The sequence below is a fragment of the Aotus nancymaae genome, unplaced genomic scaffold, assembly GCF_030222135.1.
Source record: "Aotus nancymaae isolate 86718 unplaced genomic scaffold, 86718_ANA_hifiasm-v0.15.2.pri h1tg000003l, whole genome shotgun sequence".
In the NCBI taxonomy this organism is placed as follows: domain Eukaryota; kingdom Metazoa; phylum Chordata; class Mammalia; order Primates; family Aotidae; genus Aotus; species Aotus nancymaae.
Window position 1 is genome coordinate 55,686,220 of NW_026988414.1, and position 21,320 is coordinate 55,707,539.

At 44.4% G+C, this 21,320-nt stretch overlaps 1 long non-coding RNA gene across 1 annotated transcript in view; it reads right to left on the bottom strand.

Annotated features, from left to right (window-relative positions):
* The window catches only part of LOC105718014 (uncharacterized), a 150,014-nt gene that overhangs the window by 116,902 nt on the left and 11,792 nt on the right, over positions 1-21,320 (bottom strand). Inside the window, exons 3-4 of the long non-coding RNA XR_001107638.2 lie at positions 14,036-14,190; positions 6,973-7,174 (exon numbers count right to left, since the gene is read on the bottom strand). This is a non-coding gene — a long non-coding RNA (uncharacterized LOC105718014). The remainder of the gene's footprint in view (positions 1-6,972; positions 7,175-14,035; positions 14,191-21,320) is intronic.

Below are 21,320 nucleotides of genomic sequence, written 5' to 3' on the forward strand. Positions count from 1 at the left end.
TTTTAGTGTAAGGTGTCAGGAAGGGGTCCAGTTTCTGCTTTCTGCATATGGCTAGCCAGTTTTCCCAACACCACTTATTAAACAGGGAATCCTTTCCCCATTGCTTGTTTTTATCAGGTTTATCAAAGATTGGATGGTTGTAGATATGTTGTGTCGCCTCTGACGCCTCTGTTCTGTTCCATTGGTCTATGGCTCTGTTTTGGTACCAGTACCATGCTGTTTTGATTACTGTAGCCTTGTAGTAGAGTTTGATGTCCAGTAGTGTGATGCCTCCCGCTTTGTTCTTTTTGCTTAGAATTGACTTGGCTATGCGGGCTCTCTTTTGGTTCCATATGAAGTTTAAGGTGGTTTTTTTCAGTTCTGTGAAGAAGGTCATTGGTAGCTTTATGGGGATAGCATTGAATCTGTAAATTACTTTGGGCAGTATGGCCATTTTCATGATATTGATTCTTCCTAACCATGAACATGGAATGTTTCTCCATCTGTTTGTGCCCTCTCTTATTTCGTTGAGCAGTGGTTTGTAGTTCTCCTTAAAGAGGTCCTTTACATTCCTTGTTAGTTGTATTCCTAGGTATTTTATTCTCTTTGTAGCAATTGTGAATGGCAGTTCATTCTTGATTTGGCTCTCTTTAAGTCTGTTATTGGTGTATAGGAATGCTTGTGATTTTTGCACATTGACTTTGTATCCTGAGACTTTGCTGAAGTTGCTTATCAGTTTCAGGAGATTTTGGGCTGAGATGATGGGGTCTTCTAGATAAACAATCATGTCATCTGCAAATAGAGACAATTTGACTTCCTCCTTTCCTAATTGAATACCCTTTATTTCTTTTTCTTGCCTGATTGCTCTGGCTAGAACTTCCAGTACTATATTGAATAGGAGTGGTGAGAGAGGGCATCCTTGTCTAGTGCCAGATTTCAAAGGGAATGCTTCCAGTTTTTGCCCATTCAGTATGATATTGGCTGTTGGTTTGTCGTAAATAGCTTTTATTATTTTGAGATATGTTCCATCAATACCTAGTTTATTGAGGGTTTTTAGCATAAAGGGCTGTTGAATTTTGTCGAAGGCCTTCTCTGCATCAATTGAGATAATCATGTGGTTTTTGTCTTTGGTTCTGTTTATGTGGTGAATTACATTTATAGACTTGCGTATGCTGAACCAGCCTTGCATCCGCGGGATGAATCCTACTTGATCATGGTGGATAAGCTTTTTGATGTGCTGTTGCAATCAGCTTGCCAGTACTTTATTGAAGATTTTTGCATCTATGTTCATCATGGATTTTGGCCTGTAGTTTTTTTTTCTTGTTGAGTCTCTGCCGGGTTTTGGTATTAGGATGATGTTGGTCTCATAAAATGATTTGGGAAGGATTCCCTCTTTTTGGATTATTTGGAATAGTTTCAGAAGGAATGGCACCAGTTCCTCTTTGTATGTCTGGTAGATTTCGGCTGTGAACCCATCTGGACCTGGGCTTTTTTTGGGTAATAGGCTCTTAATTGCTGCCTCGACTTCAGACCTTGTTATTGGTCTATTCAGGGTTTCGACTTCTTCCTGGTTTAGGCTTGGGAGGAGGCAACTGTCCAGGAATTTATCCATTTCTTCCAGGTTTTCTAGTTTATGTGCATAGAGTTGTTTGTAATAATCTCTGATGATGGTTTGAATTTCTGTGGAATCTGTGGTGATACCCCCTTTATCATTTTTTACTGCATCTATTTGGTTATTCTCTCTTTTCTTTTTTATTAATCTGGCTAGTGGTCTGTCTATTTTGTTGATCTTTTCAAAAAACCAGCTCCTGGATTTACTGATTTTTTGTAGGGTTTCTCTTGTCTCTATCTCCTTCAGTTCTGCTCTGATCTTAGTTAATTCTTGTCTTCTGCTAGGTTTCAAGTTTTTTTGATCTTGCTCCTCTAGCTCTTTCAATTTTGACGATAGGGTGTCAATTTTAGATCTCTCCTTGCTTCTCATGTGGACACTTATTGCTATATATTTTCCTCTAGAGACTGCTTTAAACGTGTCCCAGAGGTTCTAGTATGTGGTGTCTTCGTTCTCATTAGTTTCAAAGAACATATTTATTTCTGCCTTCATTTCATTGTTTATCCAGTCAACACTCAAGAGAAAGTTGTTCAGTTTCCATGAAGCTGTGCGGTTTTGAGTTGGTTTCTGAATTCTGAGTTCTAACTTGATTGCACTGTGGTCTGAGAGACTGTTTGTTATGGTTTCTGTTCTTTTGCATTTGCTGAGGAGTGATTTACTTCCAATTATGTGGTCAATTTTAGAGTAGGTGTGATGTGGTGCTGAGAAGAATGTATATTCTGTGGATTTGGGGTGGAGAGTTCTGTAAATGTCTATTAGGTTTGCTTGGTCCAGGTCTGAGTTCAAGTCCTGGATATCCTTGTTAATTTTCTGTCTCATTGATCTGTCTAATATTGACAATGGTGTGTTGAAGTCTCCCACTATTATTGTGTGGGAGTCTAAGTCTCTTTGTAAGTCATTAAGACCTTGCCTTATGTATCTGGGTGCTCCTGTATTAGGTGCATATATATTTAGGATCGTTAGCTCTTGTTGTTGCATTGATCCTTTTACCATTATGTAATGTTCTTCTTTTGTCTCTTTTGATCTTTGTTGCTTTAAAGTCTATTTTATCAGAGATGAGAATTGCAACTCCTGCTTGAAAATAGAAATTTTTAAAAATTGTGTGCATGAAACAGATTTGACTAAAAAATAATACACAGGCTTTGAGGTAAAGTGACTTGCCCAAAGTGGGCAAGTCTATGGACAGAGACTAAATGTGGACAGAGACTAAACCATGAGTCTCCTGATATCTCTTATTTGTTCATTAATTAATTTATTCAAGAGATACCAGGAATAACAAAGGTCATTAGTTCTTGAATTTAAGGACCCCACAATCTGGTGAGTAGAGAAAGTGGTAAGAAAGATTGATGCTAAGATGTAGCTCCGCTCAGGGGGCTAGGGCATCTCAGGGAAGACGGCCAAGAAAAGTATTATGCCTGAGCTGCATCTTAATGAATAGGATGATAAGGAAAGGGAAATAGAGAGGACCAAGATGGTGGTGAGAGTGAGCACTGTGCTTTGGGGGCGCTCCAGTCATTCTTGATCATGATGCTGTCCCAAGAAGAGTTGAGGCTAAAGCATCTGATCAGGCAGAAACCAGATCACCTAAGAACCAGTGTGCCATGTGAAGGAGCCATGACTCGTCCCACAGCTAGATGTGAGCTTTGTAAGGGTTTTGAGCTAGGAGTGACTCTTGTCAAAAAATCCATTTGTTGATGTGGATTCCAGAGGCTACTCAAGGTGAGATAAGGAAAAGGAGAACAGAGGTCATTTGGAAAAGGTGACTGTGGCATGAAACAGAGTTGAGAACACAAGTATTGGGTTTAAAAATCAGCCAGAGGAGCTCCCTGCCTCCAGGAAATAAGGAGAGACCAGGAGGAGCATAGGTTAAGGTAGGGCCAGGAGAGGTAGATCGAGGAGGTTATACTGACCTCAACATGCTAGTGCTTCTCCAAGCTTTCTACCCAATAGCAGAGGAAAAGAAAGTCTGGAAATCTTAGGTGGTGACTGGAAGTGGACTTTTACAATCTCAGAATTTGTTTAATCTGTATGAGCTTTGCATTCTACCTTATAAGATCAGTCTGCTTTAATATAAAACTAGTTTTAAATTACTTTCTAGTAAAAATACTTCCCACAATCTAAGAATTCTTACAGTCAAATTAATATTCCAGTAAGATGCTCCCATGGCTCTCACGCCTCGTGAAAGCCAGTATTGGAGGCACGTGATGATACGCAACAGTGAGGAATTTGGTTTGTTCAGGCGAGCTGTGAGGGGAAAGAGGGATTTAGGGGAGTTAAATTGGGGGTATGGGGTTGGGTCAATTTGAAATGGGTATTTTAAGGGAAATAAGAGGCTTTTAGGGAATCCCAATGAGCTCTTAGACTACAGAATGGCAGTGGATGAAGCAAAAAGCAACATAGAGAAGAGAAATGTTGGAAGACCTCGTGGATGATTCACTCTAGGGGGCCAGACAAAGAGAAGAAGGAATCAAAGACAGTTCTAACTTTGAACCCTGGGGATGGGATTCCAGGGTTGGGAAGGGAAGCTTCCTCTTCCCAAGGAGCAGGAGGAACATACCGACCTCAGCCAGCTGTGCTTGTGTGCTCTTGCATGATGCTCATGTGGGAATATGTTCTCGATGGCCAGGCACCAGGGACAGGCCAAAAGATCTAAGCAAAAACACAACTGCTAGAGAGGGGCCATTCCACAGAGGGCACAGCTGACACCACAAGAGTGGCTGGAAAGTCTGAGTGAGCAAGGAGAGAGGAGCACACACTGAAGGTCCAGGGCTCAGCTTATGGGGAAGACATAGATCAGCAGTGGAGAGAGGAGGAGAGGACTCCATGCAGGGACACACAACAAGGTGTGCCGAGCTGACACAGCCACAACGCTGGCAATTACAGGAACAGAAACACTCAGACCCAGTGGAGGAAAAAGGGGGAGATGTCTTGGTTAGCAGCATGACTGAAGAGTCCAGGGGTAAATCCTAACCTTAGCTGTGATTAGGTCTCAGGGCTCAAACGATGACATCGGAACTTATCTCCTCTCTCTGCCTCTCTCTTCTGTGGATTTGCCTTTGCACAGCCTCTCTCACTGTGATGGCTCTCAGAAGCTCCAGGCTTTTAGCCTCTCATTTCATCAACCCCAATTGAAAAGGAACTTCCTTGTCCCAAAAATTCCAATAGAAGTTCCAGCTTTGGCCAGGCGCGGTGGCTCACGCCTGTAATCCCAGCACTTTGGGAGGCCGAGGCGGGTGGATCACGAGGTCAAGAGATCGAGACCATCCTGGTCAACATGGTGAAACCCCGTCTCTACTAAAAATACAAAAAATTAGCTGGGCATGGTGGCACGTGCCTGTAATCCCAACTACTCAGGAGGCTAAGGCAGGAGAATTGCCTGAACCCAGGAGGCGGAGGTTGCGGTGAGCCGAGATCGTGCCATTGCACTCCAGCCTGGGTAATAAGAGTGAAATTCCGTCTCAAAAAAAAAAAAAAAGAAGTTCCAGCTTTGGCTCCGATTGGACCCCACTGGCTCACAGGGCTGTTCCTTAAACCAGTCACTCTGGCCGGGCCTGGGTCACGAGCCCCAAAGTCCCCATCCAAACCCACATTAACTAAGCATTGGGAAAGGGGCTTCCCCGAAGAAAGAGGGTTACACGACTTCTACATAAAAAGGGAACGAGTGCTGTGAGAGACGGGGAGAGTGGGTCCAGGAGGAGAGGACGTTTAAGAGGCCAGGGGTGGAGGTGGGTGGCCACACATGTTAAATGTCATGGAAAGGCCAAAGTAGGGGCCATAGAGGCCCCATGGCACTTGGCCAGAGATGAAACCAGGTGGCTCCTCTCTCCTCTGTCTTCCTCCTGCCTTAGTTTGTGAGTCTGAAGACAGTCACACCCATCCCCAGCCTCCCTCCTTCCTCACACCCACCCTGGCATCCAGAGCCCGGCTCACAGCCCCCTACCCCTTCTCCAGCCTGCCAGAACCAGGCTAGAGCCACTGTTGCTGGGCCCTCAGGCCCCACCGGCAATAAAAAGTCCCTCTGGCTTCTGCAAGGGAGCTTGTAATGTGAGTGCCAGGTCCCCCCTGGCTGGATGTCCCCACCACACACATCATATGATTCCTTCCTTCCCAACAGGTAATTTTTCCAGTGAAAAATCACCCCTCCCCTGACCTTTGCCTCTGACCCACCAATTGTTTGCCAAGGCAGGACCAGTAACACTCCTTGGCTGGACTTCAGAGTTCCAGTCCGGCCGGGGATGTTAGGCTGGGATTTAACCACAGACCCCGAGGGGCTCATGTTATATGAATCATCTCCCCAGTGTGCCAAGACATCAAACCAGACTTCACCCCTTGCTCTTTCTTTCCCAGCCGCTTCAGCTCATTGGAGTTTAAAGCTACATGGCTGGCAGCAGCTCATCTGGAACATCCCTGTGCGCTCTCCTTTTCATGAGAGCACACACCCTCAGAGAGCAAGGCAGAGTCAGACAGACAGACAGATGGACAGGGAGAGGAGAGTCTGGCAGACGGACAGAATGAATATGGATTTCGTGCCCCTGCTGTGGGAGGGGGAGCCCTGGCAATCACATCCAATGTTAGAATCCAGCTTGGGAAGGGCCGACAGCAACTCCCCTTAGGAATCTGAGTGGGTTCTTTTGTGTGTGATGTTTTGAAGCATGTCAGCATTCCTGGGCACTGTCAGCCTCCTTCAAATGACCCAAGTCGGGGTGTGAACAGCAAGCTCTCACCGCCCTAGGCTGTGCAAAAGGAAAGGCTGGGAATAGTGTTCCAGAGGTTTCCTCTCACTGCGAAAATCAAGGCAGAAATGCCTCGTTCTCAGCTCCCCAAATACCCTTGAAGATCAAGGGGCAGCTAAGCTAATCTATTATAAATTCTAATGTAGCACAGTTCCCTGACTGGAGCTGCTTCTCCTTCGGTGCCCCAAGCGTTAGCCAATATTTCATCAAAACCTACTCCCTTCCTCGGGCCCACATCTGCTCCTCCTGCTCACCCCGAGAGGCTCATACGCTGGCGCCTTCTTCGTGCATATGGTCTCCACGCACACACACGTGCACACGCACACGCACATGCACACCGCTGGACTCTGATCTTCCTTCCTGATTGATGATACTACCTGGCCCAGTCTGGTTTGAAATGATCATTTTTCACTCCCAGCATTTTTGAATCTCACAAAAAGATGCTCAAGAACACTAAAATGGTCATACATACACATATCTGCACACACATAGACATATACCAAGCCACTCAGAGCTTTTTTTCCATGAGATGTTTTTTCTGAGAATTAGTCTTTTCTCATGATTTTAACTGTACTCCTTGCTACATGTGGGCTGAAATTTCCAGTGTAATAAAAGTGTATACCCAGGCCAGGGAGTGGCACAGTCACTTACATGGGGCAGGGAAGTCCACCTCAGGTGCTTGAAGACCTGCTCAGTCTTAATCCTCCCTTTTATAAAATGGGTCTAACAACCCCTCCAGGAATCAGGCTGCTGGGTGTTAGCTTCTGCCAGACCTTTTCGGAGATGAAGACACGATGCTCACCATGGCGTGCTGAACCAGGAGGTGGGCGGGACTCCTCCTGACTTTGAGACCCTGTTTGAGTGAGTAGTTTAAGAAAGCATTAGAATCTAGCAGCTGAGTGTGAGCAAAGAAACTGCCCCTATAAAAACTGTACCTCTGGCAGAATACATCACATGACCCTGGGTTTCTGTGGTATATGATCGTCATCCTAAAGGAATCTCTGTACAATGTTGACTGCATGCCAGGCACCATGATTTACGTAGATTCACTCATTTGCTTCTCTTAACACCCACGCTGAGGAAGGCACCATCACGAAGCCAAATTAACAGATGACGAAACAACACTGGAAAAGTTAAATAACTTGCTCAAGTGGTGGAGCCAAAGTTTGAACCCAGAATCACAGTATACTGAAGACAGCAAGTAGGTGAAGAAGTGAACACGTGTGTGCGCATAGAAAAAGAGGAAGAAAACACAGCGCTGGACTTTGCAGTTATAGGTGGCATTACAGGTGATTTTTCCCTTTTGCTGTAGTATTTGCACTTTATCTATACTTTTGTGACATCTACAGTGAGCAATAATTTTAAAATGTTCTTTTGAAAGAGCATCTCTCAGTTCTGTTTATCAGACCACCATGCTTTTTCACCAAACGCAGCAGACAAGCAGGGGCAATGCTCACATTGTTAGGCAGATTTAAGCCATTCCTCTGATACAGCCAACAAAACAAGGAAGAGTGACCTAGAAGAGGTTAGTCTGCAGTTAAGAAATCTTGTGGGGTTGGGTGTGGTGGCTCACATCTGTTATCCCAGCACTTTGGAAGGCTGAGGTGGGCAGATCATGACATCAGGAGATAGCGACCATCCTGGCCAATATGGTGATACCCTGTCTCTACTAAAAATACAAAAAAATTAGCTGGGTGTGGTGGCGCATGCCTGCAGTCCCAGGTACTCTGCAGGCTGAGGCAGGAGAATTGCTTGAACCCAGGAGGCAGAGATTGCAGTGAGCCGAGATTGTGCTACTGCACTACAGCCTGTGTGACAGTGTGAGACTCCGTCTCAAAAAAAAAAAAAATCTTGTCATCAAGGAAGTACAAAGCAGCCTGGTGCACCCCAAATCTACTCAAGCTCCCGATGTCCATGGACAGCATTGAGGAGACAGTGAGAGAGATGGAAAGGGCTTAGAATAGGTCAAGGATCAGAAGACCAAGTTTCTAGACTTATCTCTTTCTCATCTTTGGTACCCAGATAATTTCTGCATTGTCTGAACCAGCTTTCTCACCTTGACCTTTGAGGGCCTCCTGGATTCTAAGATAGCCATGTTTTTGGTGGTCTTTATGTGTTTAGTTTATCAGCGCACATGCGCGCGCACACACACACACACACACACACAACCCCCCCACACACATACACACAAATCTATTTCACAGATGGGAAAACTGATCAAGGTCACAAAGCAGATAAGCCACTGAGTTCAGATGCCAACCCAGGGACAACTGGCTCACGATTTTGGAGTTCTCTTTGAGTGAATAATGTCACCAGGTTTCTAAGGCAAATATTTCAAAGACAAATACCTGGTCTAATCCTCTGCCTCAAGCTGTGTGTCACAGTGGTGCTGACATGGTCTTGGCTGCATTCTGTGCTGTTTTAAGGAAAGTGCTTTGTAACTCTTCCTCCACTTCAGCTCACCCTTCACTGCTCCCTTTCTTTTCACTCAGGTTCCTCATCCTTTAGGGCCCCTCAAGCTTTCCAAGGTGAAAGGAACCAGCTCATCAGGAAGAGAGCTCAGTTCTCTGGCACCCACAAAGAGACAATCTCCCATTAGCCCCGAGGTGCTGGCCCACAAGCTTTTCCCAGAATGGCCCAGCAGCTGTCAGGAGGGAGGGAGCATGCACTACACACAGCCAGCCAGCCAGCTCTCCGGGCAGGCAGCAATAATGGAGAATGTGATAAGCTGTCACTAGAAGCCAGCTCAGTTCTCCGAGACTTAATGGTAGAATAACACAATAGGGTCAGACTAAAAAGGTTCCCTTATGAAAATTTTATCAGCAACTTTGGTAAGTGGCTATGGGAAAGGTGCTTTGCTCGCAGGCAGACCTGGGACCTGATTTTACAAGGTACAGGCAGCCTGCATTGCATCACCCCCGCAAGATATTAAGGGCACTCAAATTGAATTAACACCAAATCAAGCCGGTGCACTTAACAATACAAATGCACTTAAGGGATGCCTCAGGATGATTTGTGACTAAAGAAAGCAAAGAAGAAAACCGACTGCAAGCCACAAGGGCGGTGTTGTGTGTCATCTACAGGAAAGGCCATAAGTAGAACTTAGAATACCGGAAAACCATGAACTTCAGGGGCTCTCAAATACCTTAGACCCAGCCGTAAAGTAGAAGGCCGCGTTTGTGGTACACAGAAACAATTGATAAATAAATTACGGCCAATTTTCTTAGTGGCATGGTCTCCATTACCTCTGACAGCAACGTAACTACTCGGCTAAGATGATAAAAGGCGAATAATGGTGGATCAGGTAGCGCCCCAGGAAATTCTTTGCCAGTTGCCAGGCCTCTTCATGACAGTAATGACACAAAGATGCTCAGTGAGAGCCAAGCGATGAGAAGTGACAGTTTGCCAGGCAGACCTTGACAGGCCCTAAAAAGAATCAGCTGAAAGTGTCCCTGGCAGATGGGACCCCAGAATCAGGGCTGGCCCTTTTGTCTCTTTCCTTCTCTTGTCAGCATTTATCTGCACACGTTTTCTCCTCTTGTGTCTTCCTCCTCTGCCCTCGGCCTCCCTTGCCCTCTCCCCACACTCCTATTCTCATCCCCTCACCTTCTCTCTCGCACACACCCTGTCTACTGAGCTGGAAGACAATGCAGCCATCTTCATAGATGAGTGGCTCTTCTGAGATAATATTGGAAACTTGGATACATTCTGGACTTGGGAGAATTCAGGGGGAAAAAACAGCGTCCCTGGGGATTCCTTTCCATCAAGTGAAATACACACAAAAGCATGCTTTTGTTATCCTTTCAGGAAAAGAGCTGCTCCATGCAGGTTCTCACTCTGAAAACAGGTTACATTTAGGTTGGAGGTGGTCTAATTTTGTCAGAGTTAAAGCAATTGCTCATCGAGTCATGAGGTGGCTGGGAAACTGGGGCAGGCAGGTTCAATGTTTCACTGTGGAAAAAGGAGTTCCAGAATGGTCGGGAGGACCACTTGTAGCTACTGTTGTGTCTCCGCCAAGACCTGCTCACTCCAGGAGACAGGCATTGTCAGGCAGGAAACTGGGAGAAGAAGGTCTTTGCATTTAGAATTTACTATCTTGGGCCCTTGCTCTGCTAGAATTTAGCTGTGTGACCTTGGGTGAGTCACTTGACTTCTTTGAGTCATACTTTCTCCTTTAGTAAAATGGAGGCCTTTGCATTTGACTGTTTTGAGGATGGAGCAAATGTTATTATAGGGAAAGTCTTTGGAAAGTAGGAACTGTCTAATGAACATAGGGCATTGATTACCATGAGGAACACAATATCCAAAAGGCACATGTAGATCCACTTCTTATAGAAACAGTCAAGTCTCAGGGAAGAATATTCAAATCACCCCTGGTTTTTGGTTTTCTGTAACAGCAGCCTCCTCTCAGATAATCAAAGAACCAGAAGAGGAAACCAATGCAAATGAAATATACTAAAACCCCTCAACTTCACTTTTTAGCTTCTCCCATACAGAATTTTAAAATGAGGACAGTGAATTGGATAATTCCTGGTATTCCCTAGCAATGAAGTATTTCCAAATTCAACACATCTTGAGGATTTGTGGCCAGATCTCCTCCTGCTTCTCAGAGTGGGAGCCAGAGAGTTACCCTATCCCCAGACCAACCCCAGCAAGGCTGTCCCCACCTGCACGCCAGGTAGTGACATTCCTCTCTTCTGAGAATTTTAGGTCCACCTGGGGCATCTGGAGTCCCTGCCCATGCATGGTGTCTTCTGCTTACTCTATTAATTGAAAATCACTCCTTAAATGCTTAGGAATCACTACTCACATTGCACGTTTTCCTGCTATCATGGGTCTTCTTTCCACAAACAACCTTCTTTGGAGCTTACAAATCATTATTCATCAGTGATTCATCCAGTCAACAAATAGTCACTTAGCGCCAAATCTGTGGTACCAGGTGTCAGTAATATGAGGGTGATGCGACAGCATCCCTAACTCCAAGGAGCAAATTTTCTGCGTCGTTCTTCCTCTTCCGGCCCATCTTTGGTTTCTCTATTTAGTTCCAAAATGTTGAGAGCTAAGCTGAGCACATGTTTCTAGTGAGGGAAACTCTCCCACAAATTGGAAAGGAAGCAAAATTTGTGTCACCTGGAACTCCATCCTTTAAGGATCTCCAGGTAGAATTAATTCCTCCCTCACTGGGTTCCCCTGGACTCATGCACACACTTCTACACATCATGTGCTCGATCATTTGTGTGCACGTCATTCTCCCACCAACACACTCCAGGCTCTTTAGGCTTGGTCACCTGCTCATCTTACTCATGTCTATATCCGAAGTGCATACAGCAAGTCCAGGTACTTAGCTGGTACCCAAAAAGCCTTTGTGGAATGAATGAATGCAGGAGTGAATGAATGAATGAATGAATGAATTTGTCATCTCCTTACTTTCTTTTTGTTTGCTTTCCAACATTTCTTTTAGGTCCAGAGCATACAGCGGCAGGTTTGTTAGATAGGTAAATTGCATGTCTCAAGATTTTAGTATACAGATTATTTTGTCACCCAAGTATTAAACTTAGTTTTTCAATCCACTCCCTCCTCCCAACTTCCACCCTCAAGTTGTCCGGTCTGTTGTTCCCTTCTTTATGTCCATGTGTGCTCAGCGTTTGGCTCCCACTTATGAATGAGAACATGCAGTATTTGGTTTTCTGTTCTTGCATTAATTCATTTAGAACAATGGCCTCCAGCTCCATCAATGTTAACTGCAAAATTTCCTTATGTTCTCTGTCCATAACTATCTCCCCTTTCTTGTTTATTTTGTTGTTGTTGTTGTTGTTGTTTTTTGTTTTTTTATCATCCCTAGCTCCAGCCTGTGATACAAAGAGACAGTGTAGTTTAGTGGTCATCAACACACGTTCTCTCTGGGATGTGTTGGCTCTGACTGGCTTGCAAGAGTGGATTGTTAAAATGAAGACAGTGAATTGTATAATTCCTGGTATTCCCTGGCAGTGAGGTAGTTTTCAAAATTTTTGAGCTGGTTTTAAACTGTTGGTAACTTGAATTCAGCCACAGTGGGAGGGTTTATACCATGAAAATCAGTAAATGGTGCAAACCAGGGATTTGGAGTTCTAGTTTTGCTTTTGGTTTTGAGTGCCTGTTTGCCAGCACACCACTGCTCCAAGTTATCCCAACCTGAATTTGCAGCTCAGCCTTATCATGGACAAGTTGCTTGATATCTCTAAGACTCAGTCTCCTCACCTGTAAAATGGAGATGAAAAGTATGGCTTCCTGGGGTTACTGTGAGGATTAAATGACCCAATGTTTATAAAGTGCTTAGCACAGTTCTTCACACATAGTAAGTGTTCAATAAAGGGAGTTATTTTTATTAGCAGTAGTATTATATTAGCATTACTGTTATCTATCGTTCCTTGGCTTTCAGCTAATGCATTCTTTCCTCCAGTTCATCATACTTTTTTCTTATTCCACAAAGAATTAGTGGCAACTTTAAAAAGCAAAAACTTTTAAATAGAATATATAAATAACACATCAGGAAGAGAGAAAATAAAAGTTATGCTACAAAGTTTAAATCACAACACTATTAGAACTGAATGGGATCTAATAGATTAAGACTCACTGGGGTGTTTGCTGTAAATTTCTCAAGGTGCTGCCAACAGAATCACAGAGTGTTAGAGCTAAAGGGACCTCAAAGACAGTCTAGTTGAATCTCTTGTTTGCAGATGGAAAACTGAGGCAGGCAGGCAGGAAGGAAGGAAGGAATCATTTCTTGAGCACTAACAAGCACAGTGGCAAATGTTTTTACTTTCATCATCCTCATAGAATTCCATTTTACAGAGAGGCACTGAGGCAAAGGAAATGACTAGACTTGCCTAAAGCTGCCTGGCTGGTAATGGTTGAACTGAAATTGGGACCCAGGCTCCCATCTCCTAGTCCACCTCTCTCCTGTCTCCTTCCTGCAGAAAGATCCATTTGGTGATAAGAGCTTCCCAAAGATCAAAAAGTCTTTCAAGGTCCAACAAAATTACACTCAAATGGAAAAACTGCAGGCATGTGATGGAGGGGCTTTCCAGGGAATTTCCTAGGTCTGGCTGTGACACATGAAAGAATGACAAGCATAAACCCAGTGGCAAGAACAGCTGCTTTTGCAAAACACACAGCCTCATTTTGTGTTGGCTTTTGAAAAGAGATCTGTGTTACTAATTCATATTCATTTGTGGTCCACTCTGAAGTTCAGGTCTTTTTCTGCTATTCTTATAACTAGAAATGTTTTTTTCTAACTCCTACCTATAGCTTTTACTTCCTTCTTCACAAAGCCTTCTGTTGGAGTGGTTAGTGGGCATGTAAATTAAATCTCTTTTCCCTTCCTTTTCATCTGAAAGAAGCAGCACAAAGCAAGAAGGTGGTTTAAAAGCAATCAATGGGACTGACACAGAAGGGCAAAGAAGAGGCTGTGTCATCCATGAAGTGAATGAACCCACCATTTATAGAGAGTCGACAGCCATGTCTCATTTATTAGGTCACCACCCTTGTTTGGCAGCAAGCAGGCTGAGGCCCAGCCTGGGGGGGTCTGTTTTATGAGGATCATGTTATGCCCTCAGGGCTGTAGTTGACCTCACACCAAATAAACACGTCAGCCAGTTCCCAAGTCACCATTCCCAGGTGTGGTCTGGAGGCACCACGCAATGACCCTCATGGTCATCACTCCCTTTTTCCTCACCTCCACTCAGAAATGGCTCTCACAGCCTCAGCGTTGGTGCTGACAACTCTCTCCCTATCCATTTCTCCAAATCATTTGGACTCCAAGATCTCAGGAACTGGACCTGAATTGCCATCTAAGTGCAGGTCCAGCCACTAGCCTTCAGAGAGAAGACCCTGTGAAGGAGAAAAACGAATATGCAATTAAATACAAACTTACATACATATATATTTACATTCTACATCTCCCTCAAAAATTAGGGAAGGGAGGTTGGATAGTTGCTTTTTATTTGTTTTTCCAGGTTTTTATCAAAAACATGCTTTTCATTATTTGTTTTTCACAAGGCAGAATTAACTATCATCTTAAACAGAGGGGCAGTTCTGAGCTCCATTACTCTGCCACCTGTTTGGGTGAGCATGGGTAATACTGACTCACTCACTTTTAAGTTTTTTAGTAAGTCAGGTGTGATTTTTAAAAAAGATCTGCTACCAAAAATCATGCAAAAAGCCCACCATCCCCTGGAAAGCCCCATCGAGGTGCTGTTAGCATCACTCACGGTATGGAAGTCCTCTCCAGACACTGGATGTGTATTCTCACCTGGGGATGCCTCTGATTGGGCCAGGGTTTCTTTTTTTCATTTTCTTTTCTTTTGTGTGTGTGTGTGTGAGATGGAGTTTCATGCTTGTTGCCCAGGATAGAGCACAATGGCCCGGTCTTAACTCACTACAACCTCAGCCTCCCGAGTTCAAGCGATTCTCCTGTCTCAGCCTCTCAAGTAGCTAGGATTGATTACAGGCTCCTGCCACCACATCCAGCTAATTTTTGTATTTTTAGTAGAGACGGGGTTTCACCATCTTGGTCAGACTGGTCTCAAACTCTCCTGACTTCAGGCAATCTGCCCGCCTCAGCCTCCCAAAGTGCTGGGGTTACAGCCATGAGCTGCTGTGCCCAGCTGGGCAGTGGTTTCTAAAGAATATTCATGTGGATACCCACCCCACCACTCAACTTCTGTGACCTTAGACAAGTCATGTCAACCTTAGTCCTTTAAGTATAAAACAGAAACAGTCACACCTGCCTGACATACATCACAAGCAAGTACAAATGTGCTTTGGAAACAATAACGTGGTAGGAAAAAGGCAGCTGTTGTAATAAGATCAAAACTGACACAAGAACATGGCTTCTCAGATAAAATCTGGGGTGTCTGGTTCTGGAAGCATTTCTTTTGGAGCCAGCAATGAGGTCACTGTGGAGATGGGAACAGACCAATTTGCCTCCATGTTTGTGGGAAAAGGCACCATCTTGGAATGGAGGACAGGAATGCATTATGGGAAAACCCACTGCATGCCTGTTGTTCAGAAAACACAACTGAAACCACAGTGGTTAGAAAGTATTGAGTCTACAACCTGAACAAAAAGAATTCAAACACTTGAGCTTATGCTGGGATTGTTTTCCCAGGGTCAATCCTACCTTGGAACTTTGCTGAGGAATTTACGTTTCTCATTACTTGGGGGAAATAAGAAGCTCAGTTGAGACAATTAGAATTCTATTCTGGAGGCAAAACAGCAGCTCCAGTTTGGCCTGTTTTATCCCCATCTCTCCTTCAGGATTTACCTGAAGTATCTCAAGGGAAACACAGTGGGGAATTGGTATCTTTGCTGGTCTATTACAAGTTCTCTTTGTGTTCTGCTTCTCCAGTTTCTGAATCTGTAACTCCTGAAATAAACCTTGCAAAGCCTCTGTAGGCAGAAGTACCACTGAAATTCATTATCTCCTCCTCCAAGAGGCAAAGGAACAGGCACCTGTGCAGAGGACCTTCATGCTCACAAACATGTCTGGATGGGGAGGTGACTCTTGCAGGCCAGCAAGGAACCCCCGCATACCTGCTGTCACTGCAGGGTAACAGGCAATGGGGCTGGAAAATGGAGGGAGGAAAGAGGCGGGGGAGTGTTCTCACAGTGGATGATGAGGGGAGAGTGGAAGGATGTGGTCATGAGGAGAGAGGAAAGAAAGATGAATGGGGCCTGAGTCAGTCATAGGCTAAAGCAAACAGGAAGGTTTTAAAGTGAGATTTGAGGAGAGGAAGTGGTTCTGAGCAAGGGGAGGGAGAGAGTTCCAGAGATCGGTCTTGGAAAACAGCTACTCTTCATTTTTTGGATAGTCCCACTCGTGCGAATATTTCTTGGCGGCTCTGACAGACGGGTGAACCAAGTTTTTATTTTTTCAAAAAAATCACAACTGGCTCCAACTCTCCCCTAGAATATGAACCAAAAGGGATTGAGACTTTAGGTTTGAAAATATTTAGGGGATTCATTTGTGCTCAGTTGCACTGCTGACTGCTGCTAGGAGAAAACACTCAGGGCCACCCAGACAACAGTGTACAGGGAGGCATCCCAGCCCCTATTCAATCTGTAGCCATGTCTGTGAGGCTGTGTCCACTGTGCCTGACCCAGGAACATCATCCAGGGGAAGCTCGGCACCTTTATAAATCTCTCTGAACCTAAACTGCTACATGTGGCATCACGGTTACTACCTCTCCATCTGGCAACAGGAACTGCATGTGGCAGAGAGAAGGAAGGGGGAGGAGACTTTGGGGCTGGGGACCCAATGGCAGGTTACATGAAGAGACAAGGGTTTGGGGCTTGGCATTCCCATGGAAAGCCTAAAGGTTCAGATCCCACCAGATAAAAAAGCAACCTTGGATAGAAACACAGTGCCCTGTCTTCTGAGGACTGATCTTATAACAGCTCTAGAAGCCAAAAACACAAAAACAAAACAAAGCCCTACCAAAAAAACAACTTCCTTGAAAGAACTTAACCAAAACCAGCACATCTTAAATCTTTCCAGTTCCTTGGGAAGTCCCCTTTCCACTACCATTGATCAGAAACTGTTTTCTCCATATTGTGAAAGATAATAAAATCCTCTGGGCTTCAAGAACTAAGAGACTTTGATTTTGCTTCTTCTTTCTTGACTTTGGGAACTGAACCTTCATGATTCTCATCATTTTCATCTATAAAATGGGACTAATAAACTTCGCTGCCACCTCAAAAAATATTACTCACATGATATAAACTCCTGTGTAAAGATCAAGACATATACATAAAAGAATGTCACTTATAATAACAGAAGCTTTTACAGAACACACCTCATCATGTTCAGGTTACTGTTTCTTCTTAAACTAAAACTGAACTCAGGCATGAACAACCTCAATGCTGGATCGATTTTTATTGTGCTAGAAATTAAGCGATTTAAATAAAAACTCCAGTACTTTCTTCTGCTGAGTCTATATTCTCTATTTTGAAATCCAAACTCATTCCTACATTACAATTAAATTTTAAACAAAATATAGTGAGCACATTTTAAATGTTTATATTATTTTAACAGCTTTATTTAGGTATAATTCATGCTCTCTTATATTATTTTTTTGCCCTTTAAAACTTCACTGTCAGGGCCAGTCATGGTGGCTCACATCTGTAATCCCTGTACTTTGGGAGGCCAAAGCAGGCGGATCACCCAAGGTCAGGAGTTTGAAACCAGCCTGGCCAACATGGTGAAACCCCATCTATACTAGAAATACAAAATTACCCAGGTGTGGTGATGCACCCCTGTAGTCCCAGCTACTCTGGGGGCTAAGGTGGGAGGATGGCTTGAACCCGGGAGGTGGAGGTTGCAATAAGCCAAGATCACCCTGCTACACTCCAGTTTGGGCCACAGAATGAGACTCCATCTCAAAAACAAAACAAAATAAAACAGAAGAACAAAAAATTTCGCTGTCAAATATAGTAGTCACTAGGCTCATGTGGCTACTTGAATTTCAATTTAAATTAACAATTACTTAGTACAACTAAAAATCCAGTTTCTGAGTCATATTAATCACATTTCCAGTGCTCAGTAGCCATGTGTGGCTAGCGGGTATGGATTAGGCAGTACAAATGTAGACCATGTCCATTGTTGTAGAAAGTTCTGTTGGGCAACACTGCTCTAAAATAATACAGAATATACTCATTACGAAAATGCTGAAAATATATAAAATCAGGGAAAAGACATAAATTTTTTATTTTTCCACCACCAATGAAAACCACTATTAATAATTTAGCAGATTATTTATAATGTTTGGATTTTTTCCTGAATACCTGTTTTGTTTAGATTACATGGTTGTGACCTCTTGAATATGCAGTGTTATAGTCTGTTATACTTTAAAACAAAAGCATTCTTCCATGCTGTTCCCTCCTTTTCAGAAACATCATTTGTAATGGTTGCAGAATATCTCACCATCCAATTGTTGGCATATAGAGGGTACATGTTTGAATTTTTCTTAATTCAAACAAAGGTAAAATTTCTGATTTAATAGCACTTGCTCACTTTAAAAACAGCCCAGAGAAATTACTGCATTCTACAATAGTTCCTAACATACTCAAAACCTGGGTGCATCAGGAATAATCCGCTTGAACCATTGGTGACTTCCTCTTCCTTCCTGAGCCCCTGAACTTGGAGGAGGCACACGTGTGTTATCTCCCACTACTTGAGGGCTGTGCTCAGCAGATGCTAAATAAGAGCACCATGCTGCAAAATGAGGATGATCATCAAGAAATTACACGTTTCAGTTGCCAAAAGCTAAAGCAGAAGGATTATGCCCTCTCAGAGCCTTCTTCCTGGGATATACTATGAGCCTCACAGGGCCCAGAGGTGTTACTGAGGGGGCAGTGGACGTGAAAAAGTCCCACACAGAGCCTGGCAAACTCAGAAAGTTTCCTGAACCCTCCCTTGCCGGTTATTCTCCTACTGCACTGGTCTCCTCTTCCCCTTCACATGAGTGTCAGGGACCACAGGCTCTGCCTTCAGGCTCCTCGGTAACCCAGCTCAGTCTGCCTGTGGCTGTAGCCACCGAGAGGACCCAAAACTTCTCTCTGCCTCCTGAACTCTTTCTGAACTCCAGACTCAGACATCTGCCAAAACATCTCCTCTGGTCATCTCAAAAATAAAATGTGGCCGGGCATGGTGGCACGTGCCCGTAATCCCAGCTACTCAGGAGGCTGAGGCAGGAGAACTGCCTGAACCCAGGAGGCGGAGGTTGCGGTGAGCCGAGATCGCGCCATTGCACTCTAGCCTGGGTAACAAGAGCGAAACTCCGTCTCAAAAAAAAAAAAAGAAAAAAAAGAAAAGAAAATAAAAAATAAAATGTGATTTTATCCCATCTCGCTATCAAATAAACGAACAAAGATAACAAAAAGCTCTGCCCCTACTATAGTTTCTCCATCTCCATAAATGACATCTCCATTTTTCTAAATGCTCAGGTCAAAAAATCTGAGGTCCTCCTTTGCCCTTCTCTTTCTTTAATGCCTCATCCATCATTAAATTCCTCAAATCCTACCTTCCCACCTCCACCAGTGTGCCAGCCACTGCCCCCTCTTGCCTGGCTACTGCAGCAGCCTTCCAACTGGCCTGTCTGCATTCACTCTTGCCCCAAGGGGCTTCGTCTCTACGTTAAGTTCTCACCAAGGTAGTTCCACCTGCCCACCCTCCCCTGGGTGTTTGGATATATGTCGGGGGTTCTGGGTTTTCACAATAATGCACATTGCCTTAGTACCTTAAGGACTAGCGTCCTAAATGCTCACCATTAAGAAATATCCCATCCAAAATACCAGTAACACTTCCCTGAGAAGCTCTGACCTGCAGTGATCCTTTCAAAATGAAAGTCAGATCCTTGCCCTCCCTGTTAAAAATCTTCCTGTGGCTCCCATCCTACCCAGAATAAAATTCCAGTTTCTTACTCTATTAGTCCATTTTCACAGTGCTATAAAGATACTACTCAAGACTGGGTAATTTATAAAGAAAAAGCGTTTAGTGGACTCGCAGTTTCGTGTGGCTGGAGAGGCCTCAGGAAACTATGATCATGGTGGAAGGTGAAGGGAAAGCAAGAATCTTCTTCATGAGGAGGCAGGAGAGAGAAGCGCAAGCAAGGAAAATGCCAGACGCTTATAAAACCATCAGATTTTGTGACAACTCACTCACTATCACGAGGACAGCATGGGGGAAACTGCTCCCATAATCAATCACTTCCCTGTGGGGATTACGATTCAAGATGAGATTTGGGTGGGGACGCAGAACCAAACCGTATCACCTACTGAGACCTATAAGGGCTCCCCAACCCATCCTCATAACCTCTCTTCACCTACTGAGACCTATGAGGGCTCCCCAACCCATCCCCATAACCTCTCTTCACCTATTGAGACCTATGAGGGCTCCCCAACCCATCCCCATAACCTCTCTTCACCTACTGAGACCTATGAGGGCTCCCCAACCCATCCCCATAACCTCTCTGGCTTTAGTCCCAACCCTACTCCCTCCCACCCCTTAGCTCTTCTCCACCCCACATGGCCTCCTGCTCCTCAGATGTGGGCTTTCACAGTGGCTGTCCTACCTGCCTGGGAGCGCCTCCCTCACACGCCTACCCAGCTCCCGCTCTGGCATTCAGGCTTCTGTTCATGCCACCTCTTCAGAAGGTCTTTCCTGCCCATGACCTCTGTAACAGCAGCCCAGCAGGGTTGATCCCCTTTACTTTCTTTCTCTTCAGAGCATTTATATTATGTATTTACTCCATAATTTGCAATCTTTCCTCTCCACTTGCTAGTAAACACCATGGCAGCAGGAGCTTTTTGTGGGTGTTTTTCTTTCACTGCCACCTCCTCTGCAACCAACCTAGAACCTGGTGGAGAGAAAAAATGATGGTGACAAGCAGCATTCGGGGAGCCAGGTTCTGTCCGAGCACCCTCATGTGTTAACCAGGCTGGTTGCCCATACCTGGGGACACAGATTACCACCAATTTACTGCCTTTAACAATACCCACTGATTATCCTATAGTTTTGGTGGTCAGAAGTTCAAAACAGGTCTTACTGGACTAAACTCAAAGTGCCAGCAGGGCTGCAGGGCAAACCTGCTTTTTGCTTTCCCCAGCATCTAGAGGCTCCCTGAATTCCTTGGCTTGTGACCCCTTTCTCCATCTTCTGTCTTCTCCTACCTCCCTCTACTAAGAAAACCTGTGACTGCATCAGGCCCACTCAGTGAAGCCAAAACAATCTTCCCAACTCAAGATGTTTAACTTAATCATATCTGCAGAGTTTCTTTTGCCATATAAGGTAGCATATTCACAGGTCCAGGGATTAGGATGTGGGCTCTCAGAGCACCTTGTTCTGTCTACCACTTTAACTCGCTAATCTTCCTAGCAACGTTATGAGGCAGGTACCAATGTTGCTCTATTTTATACATGAGAAAACTGGGGTAGAGAGATTAGGTCATTGTTCAAGGTCA